This window comes from Dicentrarchus labrax, unplaced genomic scaffold (assembly GCF_905237075.1).
Source record: "Dicentrarchus labrax unplaced genomic scaffold, dlabrax2021, whole genome shotgun sequence".
Taxonomy (NCBI): Eukaryota; Metazoa; Chordata; class Actinopteri; family Moronidae; genus Dicentrarchus; species Dicentrarchus labrax.
This window is the reverse complement of record NW_026136715.1, coordinates 8,089,327-8,109,792: the sequence shown is the minus strand read 5'-3', so window position 1 is coordinate 8,109,792 and position 20,466 is coordinate 8,089,327. Positions and strand designations below refer to the sequence as shown.

Sequence of the window (20,466 nt, the reverse complement as noted above, 5' to 3'; positions counted from 1 at the left end):
ATTATAACACACTCAAACAGCCTGCCTTTGCCTCTGAGAGACAACAGTCATTTTCTGCGCAGCCAGAGGAGGTGTGACATCAGGTTAACTTAAACATAGGTTGTTTAAAATAACAGTGTGACATTTTGCAAAATGAGCTCATTAGCTTTCTTGGCGAGACTTTAAAATGACTTTAAAATTAATACTGCTCTCATGTATATATAACTAGTAAGCTTCCACCAGCAGCTGGTTAGCTGAGCTTAGCATAAAGGAAAAAGCTATCTTGCATCTGTTAAAAGATTTAAAAAATCTGCCTATCCAAAGTGTAAAAATTATATGTTACAGGGGGTTATATGCTGACTATTTTTGTCATTTATTGTGCCTGGCCAAAAATTGTCTGACACCTAATTCTTGTAACACCACAACAGGTCGTTTTTACACTTAGGCTTTTATACGGATTAAACAAATTAGGTATAATATGTTCATTAGTTAGCTTTAGAAGTACTAATAGGTGGATTTTGTTACCTTTTTACACTTTGGTTTTTAAGTACGGATTAAACAAATGAGATATTATATGTTATGAGTGAGCTTTAGAAGTGCTAATAGGCGGATTTTGTTACCTTTTGACGGAGCCAGGGTAGCTGTTTCCAATCTTTGCGCTAAGCTAAGCTAACTGCCTGCTGGTGGCTTAATATATACCATGAATGGCTACATTTGTATAGTGCTTTTATCCAAAGGTTTTGGCCACTCATTCACCTACTGTATTCACACACTCACATACCAATGGCAGTGAGAGGGAGAAATTTGGCATTCGGTCTCAAGGACAACATGTGGACAGGAGGAAGTTGGGACTGAACTGCCAACCCTGTAATCAGTGGACGACCTGCTCTACCTCAAGAGCCATAGCCACCCCTTACGGACATAAAAGTGGTATCAAGTCTGCCATCTATAGGCAATAAAGTGAAGAAGCGTTTTTCCCTTAATAAACAACTAGAGCTTTGGTCTTCTGCTGAGGACAGTCTGAAGTATCTCACATCTGAAAGGGCAGGATGGAGACATGTTTTGGTACACATGGATTGTTGATTCAAGACTTCACTGAGACTTCAAGAGCAGACTGTGTCAATTGTAAAGCATTCAGTTGGCTTTATTGGCCCCGGTTTGCCTTGCGGGTGCTCTCTGTTTAATTGAACACTCATTAGAGACTACACAGTTATACCCCCTCAGTTTATAGTGACATTCCCCCAAATGTAACGTAATTAGGTTTAGGCAAAATGGCGGGCTGAATGGATCCAGATCAGTTCTATAACTGCATACAGTTTGTGCTCTCACTGGCTGGTCATAAAAGAAATAATTTTGAGAAAAGTGTGTGACACTGGCTGGCACCCAGAGCATATGACTGGAACAGGAAGATTACAGGCGCGGCTAAAAGGGAACAGTAATTGAATTCCAGAGATCCTGACGCACATTACACCAGACCAAGAGACAAGAGAAAGCTTTTTTGCTCGATGAGGGAAACTGGAGGGTAGAGAGAGGTGAGTCCTCTCACTACACAACCCCTCCCCCTGTTAGTGCCACTCAGCAATGCTGGAGCCATTGCTGTGTTAACAGTTTCTGTTCTCACGGGACGGGAGAGCCCTAACTGTCGCCCACCTCCAGTTGGCTGAGACCGGTGAAACCACTCCACTGTGTCTACTTTATATTGGTGGTTAGACGACACAGTGCTGCCAAGAATTGTCTTTTCTGCTCCTGAACATTTAATAGAACCAAACTATCCATGAAAGACAAGCCAAAAGCCTTTATCAAACTACTTGCAAATCTGAGAGAAGGAAAATCCATCACAGTGTCCAAGGGTAGCAATTTGTCGTGCACAAGTAACAGCTGGAAAGCCTATAAAAATCCACATATAGAGTCAACATAACAAACAAAACAGACATATTTAGCCTTATAACAAATCATGTAAACATGCCATCGGATGTTTAAGTGATCTTATAAAACGGTGCAAAGCAGAATATGAAACTGACCAGTTTAGAAAAAATTTAAAATGTGAAAAAGGCTGTCGTGTAGAAAGTAAAAACCCCTGTTCAACCTCTAAAAAATATTTGCATTTCAATGCATTTCTATCTAAAAAATAGATACATTTGGTTAGTTTGTTGTTTGCTGTTTTTCTCCCTTTTTATTTAAATGACCCCCTCTCTTTTTGGAAGACTGGGTAGTAAATAAAATGTGAGTAAACAGATCAAACTTATGGATGTTTTATATTCTTGCTGTTCTAAGAAGTTTTGAAATTTGTAAAAGCGGAGAATCATCCACTTTCACTGCATTTGAAAACCTCAAGACCTTTATTGTCTTAATGATTCAAGTCATACCAGAAAAACACCCAGTAAGCTGTAATGTTTAAACAGCTCAAAACAAATTGCAGAGCAGTTATACATTAGCCAGCTTATCAGATCGTTATGCATCACATCAGCATTTGTGCTTCTGTTTTGTTTACACCGACAGAGTAATAGAATATCAGTATTCATAAAAAAAGAGTTTGGTAGACATCAAACGCACTTCAAGTCACAGTCGTGACAAATGCTCTATATGTAGATATTACAAAAAGGAATTTTTCAAGCACCTAGCAAAATCTGAATGATAGAAGCCATCTTCAATTCCAAGTCCTTAAGCGTAATAAACACAGCAAAATGAAAGAAAACAAAGGTATGGAGGAGAGATTTAAAATAGATACAACAAAGGTAGAGTGGAGAGGAGATTGAATCTGTCAGTTAAGGCTCTTGCTGGATCTCACTGGTACCCTGGGTCTCATTTAGCCCTCGACTGATGCTGCTGAAGCCCTGTTAATTGGCCAAAACCAAAGAAATCACGTTAAAAACAAACTATGTTGCCTCTGCCTTTGATAGACCAAGACAAACACTTAAATCAATACAAAGAAATGGAAGCAGATAAACGGGCAGAAAAGTCATCATTTGGCTGGTAAATGGTGCTATCAAACCACTGACCTACTAATTTACCAGCTCACAACAGCACAGCCACCTTCCATCTTGCAGCATAAGTAAAGATGACTATCTTGTTCTGAGGAAAAAGTTCCTCTGCCCTCTTTCTAAAGTTTTCTGAGAGTGAGGAAGCACAGCATAGTGTGGATATTGAGGTGGGTGAGTGCAGTGGAGGTTGTGGGGTGCTTGAACTCTCTGTGGTGCAGGCAGTAACAGCTTTTACATTCAAGAGAGAGAAGATCAAAGAGCTTAAGTTTAAAGGAGGAGGGGCGGTTTTAGAGTCTCTCCTCTGTTTGGGAGGCATCCAGGTATCTGCGGTGTGTATTGATGTGGAGCACCGTCGCGAGACACACTTTCCCATCCCTATTTCCTCTTGTCCTGTTGAAGCTAAACGGCCTGTGCTTCAAAAACACTGCTTTATCAAAGACACCACTTAAATTGTCTCTCCCTTTTTTCTGTGGAGCTCCTCTGTTCTTCTGATAAATATTATGTGTCTTTCTGGCTGAAGCGCTGTAGAGGAGCCTTCAGAGAGTGACTGGTTAGAAGTAATCCCAGAGAGAGGTCGAAAAAGGAAAGATGCTGGTTAGCATTTCTTCAGAGATGCAGCGCAGAATCGTGAACTGAAGTCAGATGTTATTTCAGCATGCACTGTGTGCTTTTCCCACAGTGTTTCTTTGTCTGACCCACAGGGTCTAATAAGACACTAGAGGAGGTTTCTTCAAGCTGCTCTACAAATGACTTTGCTCCACAGTTCCACCTGTGTCCTCCTCTGGCCCGCAAAGTAATCATATCAAGAAGTGGGTTGTCATTCAGACCAACAGAATGTATAAACTAGAGAGGGGCCTCTGTCTGTGGAAAAAAGGAACAGCTCTCTCTAGAAAATACTGTAAAAATCACTGTATGACAATTTGCAAATATGGTGTATTTCAATAAAGTTAAACACTGTTTATTAGTCCAATTAAACTGCTCCACGCTCCCTGCAATATGATGCCTGACATTGATGTTTAACCGCAAATCTTCTTTTACTAGATAACCCTCTCCATATTTATTGTCTTGTCACTATAATTATTGCACCTGTCCTGCAACAATCCAGACTGTATGCCAATGCATGGCCCTGCATGAGCCCCTATTAAAAACCTGCAGTCACAGGGATTAGTGTCTGTATTCTATACAGATTGGAACAGTGTCAAAAGAAAAGAAACCAAACTAGAGAAGGGGTAAATAGGGTCTGGCAGAGATTATAACAGTGGATATAATAAGGCTGGTTTCCACTCTAATTGTGACACCAAGCCAAAGCTTTGCAATTACGGTGCAACGAGCAGCACTCTTAAGTCCACACACCAGTGGGGGGATCAGAAATCCTCAACAACTTTAAGCTATAGTATCAGATTATGTCACTATTAATTAGACGCTGTATGAGAACAACCCTGTACTGTGTCTTCTCCTCCCCACATGTAGCCAAGCAGGCAAGTAAACTTAGATCAATAATTACACAAGGACTATGCTAGCTCCTCCACAGTTCTGTCACCAAATTTCACACTAATTGGCCACACCAGCTGAGAAACCCAGAAACAGACCTTTATTGAGTCAGGGTGTGACTACGCATAGTCTGGAGGGACACTTGCATTACCTAAAGTGGCTACCTTTGAAACTAAAGGCACCCATGCATCGATACAGATGCAAGAGTACAAACTGTTGCGTCCATTTTAAATAAGGCCTGGCTGTGTATTAGGCATGCAAGCATAGTGAGCATTGATCTGTTCATGCATACATACAGTACACAGCCTAGCCTAATTATGTGATATATTCCCAACTAGCCAACCATATAGTTTCTCAGTCAGCCTTAGCTGTTTAGCAGTATATGTGTAGTGTGTGAAAGTTCTGTCACGGTTGTAATGACTATGTTTATTTGTATGTCCTCATTTGCCTCTTGATGCTGGCTGGTGTTATCCTTCCTATTGATTGAAAAGAGTAAGAGGCCCAGGAGTCCTCTGGTTTGATCTGTGTAACATCCTTTCCTTAATTCTCCTCTGTGAGTTTAATACTGAACACACTGGTCCCTCTTGACAAAAGCCTGATCGAGTGAAATGTTGAGCTATCGAAACAAAAGAGGTGAAAAACAACAGAATCTCGGAACAAAAGACCACTGAGACGGAGATGGAAAGGATTGTGTCTTTCAGCTGTCATGGATTTAGTTGAGATTGCCATTCCAGCTCTGACTGACCCGTGCATCCAATGACACAATACGCATGGAAGAGTCGAAAGGAGTAGTGTTTATAATTGCTGTTTGTGTGCGTATTCTCAATGCGACTGTGCTGCGTTCGTGAGCATAGATGTTTTATTGGTGCATCACTATCTAAGAAACAACACGATTCTTATCATAACAACCTTTCTTTGATTCACTGAGTGGTATATAGTAGCCTTTTTAGATTTGGATGGGGGGTGCAGTACTTGAGCATGGGTGGACACAGACAGTCAGACAGCCAGCCATCACATGAAAGTTTGCTTTCTATAGCTGACAGGTCAGTTTTTTGGTGTGTTTTTCAAGCAGATCTCATCCAGGTAAACGAAGAGATCAAAAGCAGGGGCTTGAGCTAGCATCACTCTGTCTGTGATGTAAGGCCCCCTGTCCTTAGATCTTAGGCATCTCTTCTGCCTTTTCCCTGTTCCATATCTCTGATAGAATTTTAATGATAAGCTCACTAAGACTGAATTGTTATCTTGAATGCACTACCACTGCACCACAAACATCTCAGACCCATATCACACACTTCTCACCATAAATCCCTGAGAGCTGAATGACTGTATCCCTCCCTATGAAAAGTTTCCAATTGGACAGCTATCTTTTTTGACAGTTGCATACTCTGCGAAACATTGTATTTCTGTTTGCAGACCAGTTTTTGATTAGTGGCAGCACTGACGCCTTTAATAGTGGAAAAGAAAAAAAAAACAGCTCTGGATTTGGTGCTAAGTGTTTTTTTTTTTTTAAGGATGGGAGAAAGGCTGTAAAAAGCACCATCTTCTCCCTGAGGGGACACACCCACTCAGCAAGGGTGAGAGAGTTAGTGCTTGTGTGATGGTCAGAGAAGCAGACATCTCTGGTGCTGAAATTGAATCTGGTCCCAAGTTTGTAGTGGAAAAGCCAAAGTGACAGAATAGTAGATAATAGGTTTGCTGTAACGTCACGCCTGAGTGTATGTCCACACTTGGGCATTTCTGGAACAGTCCAGCTTCTGACGTCCTTATGACAGGCCTCTTCCCATTTCGTTTCCTGTTACACGGCTGTGCAGCCACAGCCCATTTTACTTCAACACTTTCAGCATGCTCCATGGATCGCTCTGTTGCCTATTACTTTGAGCGCTGAGCTATCAAAAATGTCTGATTTGTTATTGATAAAGTAATGTTAAAATGGTCATAAAAATGAAACAAAGCCCATTTGTGTGTTTGCCCAGTAGGATACAGTGCCTGCCTGTTTTTTACTCTCTCGCTCTATTGTTTTATTGTTGTAAAGCCCATGTAATCCTCTGCACTTAAAAAGATAAGTGAACTGTGAAAATAAAGAATTATTTAGGAACTATTATATTGTAATTCCATATTGTTGGCCACAGTGATTTAGTGTGCAGCACTGGCCCAAAACAAAGAGTACAGAAGAAAAGTTTTATTTTCAGCTTGAGCCCAAATTCCTGGTCTCATCAGCACTTTACCAGTCTCTTCAGCATCTCCCCCTCTGTCTCTCAATCTTTCTATCTCCCTCACTCTCATTTCCTCTTTTTTTCTCTAATGGTGACCTTGAAGGTATTCCTCCTGTGTTTGTTCAGACACACAGAACTCTCTGTTTCTTTTTCCCTCCCTTCCCTTCCTCTGTTTTCATTAGCGGGCTCAGTCAGCCTGCCTAGGGACAGCCCGGTGCTGTGCTCACGTTACAGGCCTATTGACTTCGGAAGAGAGAGAAAATACTGTGGACATGATTCACCATGCATGAACCTCATGATACCAGTTTTATCTGTACCTTCTTTCAATGGAGAAGGTAGCAGATAAACCACACGGCATTTTTATCACCCTCACTTCAGGCATGTCAGTAATCAGATACACAGACAAGGCTAATTAATATTTGGAGATACTGCCACGCAGTCACACACTGGCACTGTTAAAAAAAATGACAAGGAGTTGACACAATGTGAACATGTTTCAGACCTAACTGAAGATGTTTAGCTATTTAGTGCTATTGTTTGTGTTCTTGTTCTACATACATACATATTTTGTAATAGTCATTACCTGAAATTGCGATGGAGTAATTATTTTCAAGGCAATAATCAATGCAGCTTTTGACTGCTGAAAAATGACAACAATTCACACAAAAGGTGATAAAATAATGGATTTTTTTGGTATGAATTAATTTAGTTTCATTCATTATGCATGCCGAGTTCCCATACTGATGACAAAGCTTATGAATGGAAACAGAGGTGGGTGCTCAACCCTCACAACTTCTATGGACTGCTCTGGGACCGTATTAGGAAATGACCTTCAATAACCTTTCTATATAAATTGTAAGCACTTTAAATCAGGTTGTTGCATCCAGTAGTTATACTTTGGCATATTCTTATGAGCTTTGAAAACAACGATGAAGGTATTGGCAGGAAGTAATAGCCCTCGGAGGTGGATGGGTGTTTTATCACACTTGTACCCTAGTAATTAACTAGGACTGCCCTGGAATTCACTGTCTGTTCTCCTGTCTCTCCTTCTCCTTGTATTCCTCTCTTCTAATATGGAAGGGTGGGGTGGGGGTTGTCTCTGTTCATATCTGCAGCTGTACAATCCAAGCTTTGAACTATGCCACTGTGGCGTTATGGTAATCAAAAATGGAATACATTTTGGAGAACTGTTTAATGCAGCAGCACACTGTGCTCTATATATACACAGTTTTTGACCCTATGTTACTGGAAGGAGTTGGGGATAAATTTTGTCGTGTGCTTAGCAGCCCACATTCCATTGATGATGCACCTGATAGGTTGGCAGCCGTGCAGCAATCAGTTAAATGACAGACAGACAGGCTCAGAGCACAGCTGCACAGTGCAGTCTAAGCCAATTGTGTGACAATCAGAGGCTGCTATTTTAGATTTCCCTCCCCCTACAGAGAACAGATTTCAGTGAATCAGTTGGCCCTCGGGCATCATAATTATGCAAAAGGCTCAGCAGAGAAAAGTTGTTTGTTCCACTATTGTTTTGACTTTCTTTCTTATCGCTTAATCATCTGAGGAAAGTGGTTGGGGTAATATATAGAGAGGTGCAAGCTTCTGTTGACTATAAACATTAGGCTTGAAAGCAATCTGAAAGTTAGATTAGAAATACATCTATATGTACTGAATTTGGAGGCATGCAAATGACTCAGATTTTGCAATTCAAATAATTTTTTTTCACTAAACAAAGACTCTATTTTGAAATGTCTGAACCTAGAATTTTTGAAATACTCCAAAACTTTTACTCAAAACTACACCAAAAAATGATGACTAGTGTGCTGCACATTTAAACTTAAGCACTAGGTCAATTATGCATCCAGATTACTGGATTCAGTAACGTGTTATGTATTACTTACACACACAACATATATATTTTCATATTTAAAATTGTTTTATACGGCATAACATACAGCTGGATCAATGTTGCTCACCTGTAGCAGGCATCAGTTTGAAGGGCAGCTTGGCTTAAGGTCTGCCCACTTGAAAGGGACCCGTGAGAGGAAAGGGCACAGGCTGCCACTCTTTTGACTGGCTCTCCCCTGCGGTGAAAAACAGAGCTGAAACAATTACAGGCCACTGTGAGGTCTTTCACATACTGATGTCTGGAAATGTTGCACACACATAAACACCCAGGCTCACACAACGAAGCCAAAGTTATTAAAACTAATTAACTTGAATTAACATTTAAAAAACTTCTTGGTGCCCTTTAGAGATTTAGGTTGACTGCTGTAAGTAACACAAATCCATCCGGACCTCCAGGACGTGTGTGTTAAGCCTCTGGTCAGTCTATCAATGCAAAGTGAGAAAAGCTGTTTCTCTCCCTGGGCTGCACTCCCCCTGCAGTTGCACAGAGCGCTACAAGTCCTCTTCGCACCCATGAAGGTGGAAGACTTATGTGTTAATCCTGAAGCCCCCACCTAAGCCCCTGTAATAAAGCACGCTCTCAATGAGGACCTGTCCCCTCCCTCCAGGCAAGGCAGCTTAGGCCTCTGCAATCACTAGCTAGTGAGCTGCAGGAAAGCTAATGAGCCCCTCGTCTAGACGTCCAGCACCTGCATTCTAGTGGGAGCTCTCTGGGGTGTAGGCAGACTGCAGGTGGAGATGATGGAGGTCTGCAAAAGGCCAGCAGTTAGCCCCACCAGGGGGATCATCTGGTGACCAGCAGTTTGCTGGTCTGAATACATAGTAGTCAAACACACTGCTGCCACGGGCCCCGGTGGACGTCTTGAACCCATGGCTATCCAAAAGCTGAGCATTCACTCAAAGGAAAGGCTTGTGGACTTCAGTGCAAATTAATTAATGATGTCTAATTCCATGCAAAGGTCCAGTTGTTCAGCTTACACTCTCTATACAAAGCATGTGTGGACAGTTTCCTGCTCCCTGTGGACTACTGTTGTGCAAAATGCAGATAGGCTTTCTGTAAATGTTAAAGAGCACAATGCAGATGTTCTATTTAGAGTTTGTACATCTGTTGTGCCTGTGGAGAATTGAGGATGTGCCTACACCTAGAGTGGGTTCATATGATACCTTGACTTTTCCTTCCATTCCATCTGGATGAGGGAATATTTAGTAAGAGATTACGTTTTTTGTGCATTTAATATATTTCTATCACCCGTTGCTACAACACAGTCATACAAAATATGAGCGAATATGGGAAATAGCCATAATTTATTTTATCTTAAAAAAATGTTAAGTGAAAATATGTTATCTTTCATTTCCTTCGCTTTTCAAACTTTTTCATGGGTTTTTCCACGGTGGTGTTAAATAATGAGCAAAGTAAGTTACCCTAAATAGTTCCGATGAGCTGCAGAGCAGGGCTTATTTACAACTAACCAAATTTCAACCATGGATAACAGGACCTAATTTATGTTGGCCATAATTGTCAATTGTCCAAGCTCCAATTATATTCTCAACACAGGAACAAATCCACTCTGATTGAGGGACCAACTAAAAGAGCAGCGAGCTGGTGTCCTGGATGTTTTCAGAATCCTGTGCAGGAGACTAGAGCACTTGTGTAAGTGTTTGTTATTCAGGTTTAATTATGTCCACGGGGCCTGGGAGTGTAGGCCAATCTACACAGCGCCTCTTTAGCCCGAGCCACAGTGGACTGGCTTGATGTCTTCCTCTTCTTTCCTCTGCACTGAATGAGCAATTAAAGGTCATATCAATTAGAGCATGTTGTGGTCTCCAGACTCATTTTGAAACAGCTTGCTCCTGTAGCGCTGTCAAGAAGGAATAAGTATACAAATGTAAAGCTTGGCCTTCCTCGCTTAAATGTTATTTTTTAAATATATGCAGAATAAATCCGCTCCAACATTTAGAGTTATAGTGGTAATGAGTTGCCTGGCTTGGGCCTTACTCATCATAAAGTATACTGTACAGCATGCAAGTGTTGCATATATACAATTATCAGAATAATACAATCTTATAAAATCTTAATTTGTACTACAGCTGTGATCTCTGTGCTAGCAAAGTAATGTGTGTGTGTTTATGCTATGTTAAAGACTTACAGTCAAGTCTTATATTTTAAGTGCCTATGAATGCATGTTTAATTCAGGACTACAATACAGTGAACATGAAACTATGTTTGGACTGTACTTTGCAGTCATTCAGTGGGCAGATATATTACAGCCTTGGTACAAGATGAAAAACAAAAACCTATTAAGTCTAAAAATGGAGGGTCTATATTATCATATCCCTTGTATTGGTGTGCAAACAATCATTCACACGGTGCCAAATGAGAGACAAAGAATTGTTTTCATTGATGATCCATGAATCCTAATGAAGAAGCATGCACAAAGAGACATATTGCAAAAGGTGTTACGTGCCGTTGCCATAGTGAACCCCCCTCTTTGTGTACTCCGAGATTTTATGTGTTTGTTTGCAAGTGGAACTACTGACGGAGGTTCCTTGGCATTCTTGCAGCAGGGGTGTGTGTGTGTGTGGGGGGGGGGGGATTCCTGAAGTATGATTAGATGAATTTTAATTCATTCATTTATTCATGAAATTCAATGGGTCTCCTGTCTTCTAAGAGACAGCACACCAAATGCCCTTGCAAGTTTCATCATCACTCTTTGTATTATTTGTAAAGAAGAAATAAATTGTTTCCATCTCATACAAATAAGAAAAGGAGGAACCAAAGAAAGCAATATTACAGCGGAGCGCAAACATGATCATGGTGAGACAAGTGGTTTTGCATCAGTAGCCTACATTAATGGTGTGACACAGTTTTTAGTTTGTTTTTGTTGATAGCAGGCTGTTTGTGTTGATGACAGGTGGTGTTGCGTCTGCAGGCCCATTTCACACAGAATGTAAAAACCGTGGCTGCTGTATTGTGAATGTAGCCGTAGATTGCAAGCAACTATGGAGGGTCTCATGAAGGGATAAGCGGTGGACTGGTGAGAGCATGATATGAATAAACCAGAAGGTGCTATAACGTATATAAGAACTTTTTTTCCCCAAAGACATTTGGGACAGCTAGCTCATCAGTGGCTTCCCTGGTGATTATTATAATCAGACTAGACCTAAATGAGCGGTATTAGTCAGAGACCACCAACCCACAGGACTCAGGTCTGTCCTGTCTCTATGAGGACACTAAGTGAAGCATATTCTATCATTGCTGCATATTTATATAATTTTATATCCATAATAGTCCTTCATTACAGTAAATGAAAGTTCTGGAAATGTAGGCAAAGTTGTTTTTATTTTATAGAATTTCAATTTGATTTTGCAGTGATTTCTCACACCCTTGCCTGAGTAAAGTGCAGTAGTGGCCTTCTGATTTATACTGTATGTGACTAAGAGTGTAGCTGTGGGAAGTGCATGCATATATCAATATGTGTCAGCATTCTCATACAGTAAATTGGGTGGCTTGATCCAGCCTGCCTCAGTGTGGCCTTGATAGTGTCCTTGGGCAGGTAAAACCAAGGTCATCACAGAAGATTCTTTATTATGAGATATTTTACATAAACATGTGAAGGCATCTAATCAGCAAATGTAGAATAAATACAGCCTTAGCGGAAGCCCAGAAACCCATGACCTCTTGTTCTCTCCAGATCCAATTTTGCAAAAAAGGAATAGAACAAAACTTTCATAGACCTGCTTAGGTTAAAATGTTTAATTTTTTAATGCCTTTGGAAATGTTCAGTTTAAGCGTATACTTCATTGTGTATCATTCTATGCATGTTGTCTCATCAAGGATATATGCAGTTAATCAAACAACAAACTAATGGTTTCCCTCCTTTTTTGCATGTCTATCCTCCTGGACGGTCACTGTCGTCAACAGGTAAACACAATCTTTTTTGATACTTTAATATATCCAGTGTTATAAACAGATGATAAAATACTCTGGGCACCTGGAATGGTCAGATTATTTTCCTGTCAAACTCCCCTTTGCCTCCCATGACCAATCATATTTGATGTTTGCCACTGACTGCCTGAGTGCGGGTGGGGTCCCCTGCTGTCTAAACAAGCCCCCACCCCCCGACTGCGCAGCCCTTTCCTGAGCACTGTAGTGGAGAGAAAAGGGCAAGAGAGCAGCGCTCAGGCGAAACAATAGCACCGTGAGGAGATGTCAGGCCCTGGGAGCTGTGAGGTGGATGATGATATGAGCCCACTGGTGTTGTTGTTTCTCACTCTGCTGAATGCTAACACATGCCCCCCCGTGGCTGGGCGTCGACCCACTGTGTGGTCAGGACCCTGGTGGTAGTAGTGGGAAGGGGTGGGTGGGATGTAATGAGCCCAGTCTGTACTGCTGGGCTGTTGTCTGTTGGAGCAGGTTTTGTGTGTATGTGTGTGTGTATGCATGCTTGCATGTGTTTTTTAGTATGCCACCAATGGATTCAGGGTGCCCCCCTTCTGTGTTCCCTGTTGGTGAATATCAAAGGCCTGTTGTAGTGTGACTCCACCTGCCTGCAGCTGCCTGCTGCTCGCCTCCGACACTGTCCATTAAATTTAAGGCTTGATTTTATTGCCACAATCTCATTCAAAAATATTGAAACTGACATTATGCCTACAGCCAAAAAAATTTGCGTGTCCTATTTTTAAATGCACTTAATGTCATATTAAAGCACATTTTATAACACAGCAATCTGGAAAAACTACAAAATTATCAGTATTTTAATTGTTACTTTTATCAAAATTACTTACAGCTTTTTTTTTTTTTTTCAGCTTGTTTCACATGATGGTTGAAGCAGGACACATTCTGAGAAAAATCTGGGCAAAAGCAAAGTGATCTGAAATAAATGACCCATAAGTTTATTTGAGCTATAAAATCTTTACACCAAAAATATTATTTTTGAATTGATTCAGTCTGAATGTCTTCCCATTTCTATTACATTGCACCATGGGTGAGTAAATATAAATTAGGGTTTTTGTAATCCTATTTGAAAGTTTATTTTTGCTGAGATGAGTAGTGATACAATGTAGAGGTGGGTCGTCATCCTGTCTTCCAAGTGTACATTCAAGGTACTTTTTTTTCCTCTGTTTCATTCTTTTTTAAGTGAGCCTGGAGGACAGCCTGCTGGCAGGCAGGGATGCAGAGAGGTTTTCTCTAGCAGTACATGAGTGAGGGAGACAGATGGAGCATGCCAGACAGTGGTTTGTGGATTTATCCAGATTTATGATGGGAGGAAGTGAGGCTGGATGTGAACAGGGAGCGAGCCGGGGAGGCGATGGGAGGCAAGAGGTTCCAGCTTTCAGTGCAGGATTCTGAAAGACTGGAAGTCTCTAGATGAGGGGGGGGTAGGGTCCCAGCACAGTGGTGGCGTTGTTTGAATTGATTGTGTTTTATTTTAGCACAGTGCTCTGTGTATTACTGTTTTGTCATCTACTGAGGAGAGCGTCCTTGCTTTCACATTGAACTCCATTACATCCCTCCCAGGACTCGGAGCTGTCTTTCAGATTGCTTGATTGGCATCTGCTTAGGCCCCTTTACCACAAAGGCATCTTGTTTTATTTCCCACTAATTTGGCTTCCCTGGTCTCTCCACTAATATTAACAATACAAGATTGTTAACGCTTCCCTCTTTTGTCATGTCATTTAACGAGCTGAAAATCATGAATAACATCTAAACAATTGCCAGAATGTGATAAACATCACTGTTTATCAAGATAACAGTACAATAAGAAACGGGAAAATGGGTGTAGTCACAAAGAAGAAAACTGCTGTATGAATTGATCAAGAGATAAAAGATGACGATAACTTATCATAGCAGATGTTTCCTTTCATAGAAATATCCCTTTGATAATCTACTTTTTATTCCACGTACCGTTGATGTTTACAAAGCTTCAAGGTTGTTAACTCCTCCTCAGGGAAGAGGAAAACATAACAGCCATTCTGGGATACAGGATAAAAGAAAATAGAGATGTTCCTCCTTTTTCACACAACACTGAAAAGGTTGAACACAGTCTTTGTAAAGGCACTCTATTATTCTATGTTGTCACAACATTTCACAGGTTAATATAGTAGTGTATTTGGATTAAAGACTGAAATCCAATTTAAAGATTATTGAGCGGGACAAAAGAGCCAAACCATATTCCTTGGACCTAAAAGTTTACCCCACTTTTCATAACTTTTATTTCTAGATGACAAAAAACATCAGCAGTGCTATTTCAGACAACAGACAGTCCTTTTACAGTGCTTTTTTAGAGAGTATTACAAAACATAATAATATTAGTGGTCCTAATAAAAGTAAATAAGATAAAGAAAATTAAGTACAGACAATGGAAAGTAGAAAAAAAATAATGAAATAAATAAATAAATCCAAAATATATCTCCAGGCTTAGTTAAGCTTTATGTAGCCCCTTATGGGAGTGCAGATTCAGTCTGTCTACACAGATAAAAATGGCTGCCATAAGTTACAGAATCTGTCTGCTAAACTCTTTTTTTTTCTAGGTAAAGAAACAGCATTAGATCTTTAATCCACTGAATATGTATATAACAGAAATAAGCAGCTAGCTACAGAAGCAAAATCTACTTAATTAGCCTGTTGTTTAGATAAAGATAATTCCTACCTGACAACACCAAACATTGTTGATAGATTGGAGTGTTTAAATGGTATTCCAAATACCTCAATAAATGTCTCAAAAACAGAGGTCCAATAGGGGGAATTGTCTTGGACAGATCCAGAAAGTGTAAAAAGAGAGCCTATGAGTTACATCTGTTACAATTAGCATGTATGGCTGCAGCTTTAAAGTGAAAAGGCAACTTGGATGACACATAACCGTGGCATGTACATACGGAATTTGTATCCATGTTCACAAACAATTTCTGTTCTCATGAGTGGACCAGTGGGTTTCTGACAAATGATACCTTTCATCCTTCATCCATTGGTTGAGAATACATGGGGTTTGTTGGATCGGTAAGAATAAATCAATTTTCAAACAGCTAAAAAACATTGGGCAAGGCTCTCTCTCTAAGCCTGCCATTATTCCACTTGCTTGCATTCTCCTCTATCTAGGGTAACCCTCAGTCTGGTATGCCTGCTTATAGCCAATCACAGGGAGGCTTCTGTTTGAGTAAACCAAGGTATAATGGAGCGTCTCCCTGTAGAGGAGTCACGTACCAGTGGTTTTCATTCATTTCATTTGTAAACGTCGGGGGGGAATGGCCCTCTCCAAAGGCCTTGAACGAAAAAGCAGTTGAGAGAGAGAGAGTGAGGAATAAGAAAAATGCCGTGCAGCAAACAGCGAAAAGGGTCACAGTCAAAAAAGACATAGGCGGAAGGTATAATAAAGGAACAGATGGATCCAGTGAACCACATAGAGAACGGAACAGTGGAAAGAGGAGAGCAAAGGTTTTAGAAAATAGCTAAGTAGTAGTTTGATTCACTTTTATTGGTTTGGGAAACAATCTTTTACTACCAAGCAGAGATCTGAGGACCATCACATTTCTCCAGAGACACACAGAGTGGCCATTTAGGGGCTGATCTCTGTTCAGCAGGGGGGCAAAACAGCATGTTGATGGGCCTGTTTACCAACAAATGTTTTAGGCCAGGCCTGCCAAGGAAAGTCCAAAGCAACTGCACTTACATGTACAGTTGCTGGGTGAAGGTCAAAGTCAAGGACATGATTTGGGAATCGAGTTCATGTGACAGTGACTGTCCCATATAAGCAGTTTGAGTCGTCATGGATCATATGGATAAAAACGAGCCTGCACTCCGCATTTTCTTAGAAAAAGATGACCCCATGATAGAGTAGATTTTGGGATAGGTTGTGATGCAGACCAGTGGGACCTGGCAGTATGTGGGATGCTTTACTTTGTCAACATCTTGATTAATATACTGACTCCCATTCTACTGTCGCTGTATGGACCAAACCATCAGGGACAGCATATGCGACACACCGATGAGAGAGAGAGAGAGAGAAAACGAATCACCTCATTCTTTATTATAACATGGTCTGCCCCAGAGTATAGCAGCCAAATAAATTAACCAGCAGATAAATAAATTACACTCATCAGTGTCTGAGAAGGGAAAAAATGATGAAGGTGCAAATGTGAAGGTTAGATATAGTTCCTCCTTCAGTTTACATCAAACGATTTGTGCAGCGTAGTCCCCCTATTCTTCTTTTTTCTCACTCCTTTTGATTCCATTCGTGCAATGCAATTATGACAATCGCAGTCTGGAGGATTTGCAAACAACAGACCATCGAAGAACTGTGAATGGAAAAACAAAGAAGCTTGATGAGAGAAAGGGAATCTTAATTACAAATCTGCATGAGGAGAGTTAGATCCTAACAGCCTTAGGTAGGAATATCAAAAAAGGTGATAAAACAAGGCCTGTTTGAAACTTCTACCGCCATCCATTCTTGTAACGTGAGCAAAAAGTTTTTATAGGACCTACTTGTATCGTTATAGTTGTATCTGTGTGAGAAAACAGCTGGAGCGGCACACTGCTTGATGAGCAGTGCTGCTGGTGAGAGGAGCTTTATTGTCAAAGCCCCCTCTGTCACAGCACCTCCCTGTGGCCTCTGCCTTTACCAACAACCTGGCAGTCTGAGCATAGTAGAGATGGTTCCCTGGGTAAGGATTATTCTATCCAAGTCATACTTCAGACAGTACTTTACGCCGTTACTCTTAATTTCCCTCCTTCATACATGAAGAAGCTCCGACAGAATTTTCCTCTCTCTCTCTTTCTGTTCTACTTCCTTCTCTCTCGTTCACCCACTCCCCTGCCCTCACAGGCAGATTGGCTTTCTTCATCTCGCTTTCTTCACAACACCGGCCATTTTCAATTCTCCTCGTTCTCCTTCAAAAGAGCCCCCCTCTGTCTTTTTCCTACACCCCCTCCCTCCCAAACCTCCCCCCACCCCATGCCTGTCTCTCTGGGGAGTTTGAAAGGGAGAAGGGGGCAGTCATAAAAGATAAAGATGAAAGCGAACAGAGAGAAACAAACACGCAAACAAATAAAACCCTTAAGTAAAGTAGCTTTTTCCATCACAGCCGCGGCGGGGAAGACGCTGACAGGGAAACTCTGCTGACATGGGTGGGAATCAAAGCTAGTTACGGGAGGGCGTATAGTGCTGCTGTGTGTATACGAGTGTGTGTGTATGTGTGTGTTTTTGTGTGTGTGCGTGCTTAGTGGACCCATTAGAGGACTAACCACCTAGATGCAGTGTGGATGAATCACTACTATGACACCAGGGTAAAGGAAAGTGTTAATTTCCATATTGTGCACCCACCATAAGTACGGTTTCAAAAGACTAATATGTCTTGGGTGAATGCTTAGATGGGTGCTTCTATGATGTATTTCCTTGTGTGTTTTATTGTCTGTCTCTGCCTTCCTCCTATCCCATTAGTGTATGATGGTGTCTAGTAGTGTGTGCATGTTGCTTCAGTCAGAGGGACTCTGTAGGATCTAATGAGGCTAGGCTCCCAGCCATCTCAGCAGCCCAGCCTTACTTACCGGAGAGGGCTGGATGAGCACAGGGCCAGGGCAGAGAGGTAATTAGGCAGGGAGTGGTGGTCAATGACGGGCCGCTCCACACCCTAGGCCTCCAGCCTCCAGCTGCTTTGTGCGCTGTGTGGCCCGCACAAAAGGGCTGATGAGGAGGCAGGCTGACCTTCAGGCCTGGCACACGCTTCCAAGGGTGTCTACAAAAAACCTGCTGAGCCATTGGAGGTTCAGCTTCCCCGTACACATCCCATACACACCGTGTGCAGCACTATCTAAAGCGCATGCTTCTCCTAAACTTTTAAAATCTCCCAACCCTGAAGCTGCTTGGGGAGAATTTGTGGACTGAGGAGTGAATACAAATCAAGCATCACCATTTGGCCTCAGCTGCTGGTAAAGTTTTCCTGAGCTTGTGCTTTGTTGTCCCTGTTTTTTAGACTTTCATGCGCCCAATCTATGCTCTGCTTTCTCTCCGCAGCAGGCTACGTTTGCAAATGGCTATGTCAACTTTCTGTCCCTGACTGTGTGTTAAGTCCAATACTATGCAGACAATGAGTAATCACTACATGGAGAAGCAAAAGATTTATTGCGCTGCTGTTTGTATTGTTGTTGCTTAAAAGTAAATTCTCATGCACAATCGCAGAATGAATCATTTGATCTTTTGCATCAAATAAGTCGTTGCTGGCTGTGGCTTCGACATTGGACAATTTATTCCCTCTTAGGCCATAAAGCTGGCCATGGGCGGACAAGCGTCTCTCTTAGATGGGCCGCATAAAGGCACAAGACCCAATAAAAGGAATGTCACAGGAAGTGCACTGAATGTCATTAATAATAAATCACAATTGTCTGAAACTGACCTGGCAGCAAGGATGGACATAGTGGAAACCTCGGTGTGGAGGGAGAGCACCTCTATTTATGTCAATCACAGCCTCGAATCTGGCCTTTTATTACTACGAGAAGCAATTAACCTTTCAGAAAACAGTGTCACTCAAGCACAGACAAAAGAGCAGTTTGGAGATGTTCAACAAGTCCTGAGACAAATGACTTTGATAAGGTTGGTGTTAATGGGCAACCTGCAAAAATGAGACTAAAGTTCACTTCCCTTTCACAGTGTTCAGCAAATATCCTTCCTTCGCAATCGTCACAGCTCACGGTCTCCATTTTTTACATGGTTGGAAATTTTATTTAGTTGAATCGTTTAACCGTTTGTTTACAGTGGCAAATATCAGAATGATGTAGATGATAGCTAATAATTTTGGTTGCATGGGATGTGTGTCGTGAAGCATGAACTTGAAACCGAAGCAGCAAATGGTATTTTAGCTCAGCAGGTACTCGGCTTTCACCTCCATTTTTAAGAGGGCTGCGTGATCCTGGGTGCCTGAAACTGAAACAGCAAACACAGTCTTTCAGGGGGATAGTGAGAATAACATGTGAAAAGCATGTGCACACATACAAGTACAAACCAGGACATATTAGGGACATGCAAAGAATGCATTCAGTATACACACACATAGTGTAATTTGCTAACAAAACTCTATATCTTTGTCACTAAACAGCTGGGCCCAGATGAAGTTGGGTTATTACACAGCTCATAAATAGATTTAAAACTAGGCTGGGTGGAGCAGCAGGAGGGACGGCTCAGAGAAACAGTCGGTGCATTTCCGTCCAAGTGAATGTAATTCATGTTTGCCGGCGAGGTCAGTGTGGAGGAATGTTTTTGGTTCTATGTGTCTTAATTGGAAGGCTTCCGGACCCCGGGGTTAGCACACCTGCTCCTCTATCTGTGGCTGCAGTGGGAGTCTCCTTTCCAAAAATCCAAAATGAGCCTAGAGGGTATGAAAGTGTGTGTGTGAGTGTGAGAGAGAGAGAGAGAGAGAGAGAGAGAGAGAGAGAGAGAGAGAGAGAGAGAGAATGATAGTAAGAGGAGAAATTGAGAAATAAGCCTGGTGTATTTGTGCGTGTACGTACACTCACACATTCTAAACATCCAATGCAGTACAAGCTATTGGGGTGAGATTGTTGTGTTTGGCGGAGGATCAAAAGATGAGAAAAGGTCCCGTACGTTGTCTGAAGCTCACAACATTTTATGAACAAAAAGACAACATTTTGATCCCACAAATAATTTCCTCTGGTCTACAAACCAAACGATTAGCTTCTCCTTACATGCCAGAGTTCACTTGATTAGTAAACAGACCAATCAAATTCAAATTTTTGAAAATGACATATAGCTGTATTTGTTGGAGAAAACACATTATCCAAAATAAAAGATATATGTATAATGAGAACCACTTCAGTGGTGATTGGATCAAAGTTGATCAAAAGAACAGACAGAAAGAAATATACATGAATAATCATCTGCCTGGTT

The 20,466-nt window shown here is 41.4% G+C and overlaps 1 protein-coding gene and 1 long non-coding RNA gene across 2 annotated transcripts in view; one reads left to right on the top strand and one right to left on the bottom strand.

Annotated features, from left to right (window-relative positions):
- Positions 1-8,912, bottom strand: part of LOC127377161 (uncharacterized) — a 31,527-nt gene extending 22,615 nt beyond the window's left edge. The window contains exon 1 of the long non-coding RNA XR_007887640.1: positions 8,641-8,912. This is a non-coding gene — a long non-coding RNA (uncharacterized LOC127377161). The remainder of the gene's footprint in view (positions 1-8,640) is intronic.
- The window catches only part of camta1a (calmodulin binding transcription activator 1a), a 274,592-nt gene that overhangs the window by 68,542 nt on the left and 185,584 nt on the right, over positions 1-20,466 (top strand). The window lies entirely within an intron of this gene.